Source organism: Piliocolobus tephrosceles, chromosome 1, assembly GCF_002776525.5.
Source record: "Piliocolobus tephrosceles isolate RC106 chromosome 1, ASM277652v3, whole genome shotgun sequence".
NCBI classification, from domain to species: domain Eukaryota; kingdom Metazoa; phylum Chordata; class Mammalia; order Primates; family Cercopithecidae; genus Piliocolobus; species Piliocolobus tephrosceles.
The window spans coordinates 80,900,919-80,905,272 of record NC_045434.1 but is presented as its reverse complement, the minus strand read 5'-3'; positions in this window follow the sequence as shown (position 1 = coordinate 80,905,272).

Genomic DNA, 4,354 nt, shown 5'->3' with positions numbered 1-4,354 from the left:
CTAAACTTTTCATCATTGTGCTTTGTTTCCTTAACGATTAGCAAAGGAATTGTCAGCGGATAAGACTTGCCCTCTTCTGCTGCTCTCAAGCCGTGGGCAAGTCCCTTCCATTCACTGTTGTCATTTTCTTCATCTGTAAACACAAGATAATAGTAACAACACCTCTCTCCTAGAGCCTGGACGGGGCATGCCAGTGAGGGGTCCTGAAGCTTCGGCCCCTGGGATTTGGATAGAGAAAGTCATGGTGAAGGTGGGTGTGACATTGGTGAGGTGGCATTGGACACCCGTCAGGGCCTCTCCTGTCCTCTGTCCACTCCAGACAGTGCCCATTTGCGCAGAGGCTTTCCTGGGTCTCTGCCTGAGGACTTTCTCTGCTCCTCTACACCAGATGACCCGAAGTGTCCCCACGAGCGGCCTTCAACCAAAGAGGGACAGGAGTCGGTGACCATGCACCTCAGCCTCCTCACCTCTCCGAGGAACTTTTTAAAAAATCTTGTATTGGCTGCATAGCAGAGATGGGGACATTGCTTGAGCCTATGAGTTCACAACCAGGCCTAGGAACATAGTGAGACCTCCCCCTTCCCTCAGCCCACCCCTACAACACCCCCATCCCTACGGAAAATTTTAAGATTAACCAGGCTTGGTGGTGGGAACCCTGAAAATCTGAGAAAGGTCTCAGTTAATTTAGAAAGTTTATTTTTGGCCGGGAGCAGCAGCCCACGCCTATAATCCCAACACTTTGGGAGACCAAGGTGGGTGGATCACTTGAGACCAGGAGTTCGTGACAGCCTCAGGAGGTGTTGATGACACGTGCCCAGGTAGTGGGGGCACAGCTTGGTTTTATTTTTATTTTTACTTTATTTATTTATTATTTTTTTTGAGACAGAGCCTTGCTCTGTCGTCCAGGCTGGAGTGTAGTGGCATGATCACAGCTTACTGCAACCTCCGCTTCCCGGGTTCAAGCGATTCTCCTGCCTCAGCCTCCCAGGTAGCTGGGATTACAGGCACACCACACCACACCTGTCTAATTTTTGTATTTTTTAGTAGAGATGGGTTTTCACAACGTGGGTCAGGCTGGTCTCAGACTCCTGACCTCAGGTGATCGCCTGCCTTGGTCTCCCAAAGTGCTGGGATTACAGGCGTGAGCCACCACACCTGGCCACACAGCTTTTTTGTTTTTTTGAGACGGAGTTTCGCTCTTTCACCCAGGCTGGAATGAAGTGGCATGATCTCAGCTCACTGCAACCTCCGCCCCCAGGCTCAAGCAATTCTCCTCCCTCAGCCTCCCGAGTAGCTACGATTACAGGCGCCTGCCACCACGCCCAGCTAATTTTTGTATTTTTAGTACAGACAGGGTTTTGCCACATTGGCCAGGCTGGTCTTGAACTCCTGACCTCAGGTAATCCATCCGCCTCCGTCTCCCAAAGTGCTAGGATTACAGGTGTGAGCCACCACGCCGGCCGACAGCTTGGTTTTATACTTTTTAGGGAGACATGAGGCATCAATCAATGTAAGATGTACACTGGTTCTGTCCGGAAAGGCGGGACAACTCAAGAAGGGAGAGGGTTTCCAGGTCACAAGTAGGTGAGAGACAAAGAGTTGCATTCTTTTGACTTTCTGAATAGCCTTTCCAAAGGAGGCAATCAGATATGCATCTATCTCAGTGAGCAGAGGAATGACTTTCTATTTTTTTTTTTTTTTTGAGAAGGAGTCTCGCTCTATCACCCAGACTGGAGTGCAGTGGCGCTATCTCGGCTCACTGCAAGCTCCGCCTCCCAGGTTCACACTATTTTCTTGCCTCAGCCTCCTGAGTAGCTGGGAGGCGCCCGCCACCGTGCCCAGCTAAGTTTTTGTATTTTTAGTAGAGACAGGGTTTCACCGTGTTAGCCAGGATGGTCTCGATCTCCTGACCTCGTGATCTGCCCACCTTGGCCTCCCAAAGTGCTGGGATTACAGGCGTGAGCCACTGTGTTTGTCCTAGCAACGCAGGTTTGTCCTAGCAGTTCCCATCTTGACTTTTCCCTTTAGCTTAGTGATTTTAGGGTTCCAAGGTTTATTTTCCTTTCACAGTGGCATATGCCTGTAGTATCAGCTGAGGTGGGAGGGTCCTTTGAGCCTGGGAGGTCAAGGCTGCACTGAGCCGTGATTGCACTACTGCACACCAGCCTGGGTGACAGAGTGATATCCTGTCTCAAAAAACAGAAAATGGCCAGGCATGGTGGCTCACACCTGTAATCTCAGTACTTTAGGAGGCCAAGACAGGCAGATCACCTCGGGTTGGGAGTTCGAGACCAGCCTGGCCAACATGGTAAAACCCCGTCTCTACTAAAAATACCAGAATTAGTCGGGCATGGTGGCAGGTGCCTATAATCCCAGCTACTCAGGAGGCTGAGGCAGGAGAATCGCTGGAACCTGGGAGGCAGAGGTTGCAGTGAGCCAAGATCGTACCATTGTACTCCAGCCTGGGTGGCAGAGTGAGACTCTATCTCAAAAACAAAACAAAACAAAACAAAAAAAATCATGTATTGTAAAATCCAGATACAGAAAAATACACAGAGCAAACATGCAGCTTAATGAAATACCCCAAGGCAAATACATCTGTAACCATTGGTGGGACGCTGCGGGGCTCTCAGGAGTCCTGGGGGATGAGCCCCAGTTGCCTACAGTGGTTACCTGCCCCCTAAGTGACACACGCTTTACTGGCCTGCTTTTTCGGATTTCCTTTTCTCACTCATTTCAGGATCACCTTCCAAATAAGCCATATACCCAAATTCTCATCTCAGGGTCAGTTTTTGGTGAAACTAGAAATCAGGCCGTTTCTAAGGAAGTCTTCTTTAAAGAGGTGGCATTTGAGCTGAGAGCTGATTGTTGAGAGGGAGGCGGCTCTGTGATCTCTGGTCTAGTGTCTATGCAGAGGACAGCAAGCAGGCCCTGGGACACAGCAATCCTGAGTGTGTGTGGAGCAGAAAACAGCCCATGGTGGCTGGACCACAGAGAGAGATGGCCTGGGAGAGGCAGGCAGGAGCCAAGTCATACAGTTTACAGCCGTGCACGTGTGTGTTGGGGTTGGGGGGGGAGGGGCTGGGTGTGAGTACGTGAGCAACGTGTGAGTCGTGTGGAATGGGAGGCCCCACTTGGCGCTTTCTTTCTCAGCCCCCTGCCACCTGACATCCATACTCACACACACCCTCACAGGCAGTTCCGTTTTGAAAACCCGATTTCATGCGACCAGTCTTTTATCCAGTCTTAGGATAAATATCTATTCAGAGAAGGCAATTTAAAAAGCCAAGTCATCTCAACCCGAGCTACACTAGATGCACAGCTGTGTCAGTTACCAGGGTCCAGCTCAGTATTGGCTAATAGTGGAAGCACAACTTCCATTGCCAAAGCTTGGAGTCATAAACTCCAGAGATGGAGCAGGCAGATAAGTGCGTGTGGCGGCGCAGAGCCAGGCCCTCAGAAGTAATGAGCACGTCTGTCACCACCCCTTCTGCAGTGAGTGGCTGTCCCACCGGTCTCTCCAGCTGCCAGGGGAGAATGAATTAGGGTGTTGAGAATTACCCAGACCCAAGGTTGGGGATGGTGTGACTCCATCTAGGCCAATCCTTGTCTTTATTAATCCAGCGTGACCCAGGCCTGCCGTGGAATATTTTGGAATATACTGGAATATTTTGAATATATTGACAGTGCAAGTTAAGAGTTTTGTTGATTAAAAAAAAAAATACTCAAGTCAAATTTATAGAAACAGAAAGTAAAGTGCTAGTTGCCAGGGGCTGGGGGAGGGAGAACAGGGAGCTGTTTAATGAGCATGGAGTTTTGGTTTTTCTTTTTTCTTCTTCTTCTTATTTTTTTTTTCTTTTTCTTTCATTTTTTATTTTTTATGTTTTTTGAATTTCAATTTTTCAAGATGAAAAGTTCTGGAGATAGGTTGCATAACAATGTGAATGTATGCAATACTCCTGAACTGGACACTTAAAAATGGTAACAATGGGCTGGGCGCAGTGGCTCACGCCTGTAATCCCAACACTTTGGGAGGCTGAGGTGGGCAGATTGCCTGAGGTCAGGAGTTCAAGACCAGCCTGGCCAATATGGTGAAACCCCTGTTTCTATTAAAAATACAAAAATCAGCCAGGAGTGGTGGCGGGTGCCTGTAATCCCATCTATTTGGGAAGCTGAGGCAGGAGAATTGCTTGAACCTGGGAGGCAAAGGTTGCAGTGAGCTGAGATTGCACCATTGCACTCCAGCCTGGGTGACAGAGTGAGACTGTTTCAAAAAAAGAAAAAAAAAATGGTAACAATGGTATATTTTATGTTCTTTGTATTCTATAATTTTTTTTTTTTTTTTTTTTTTTTT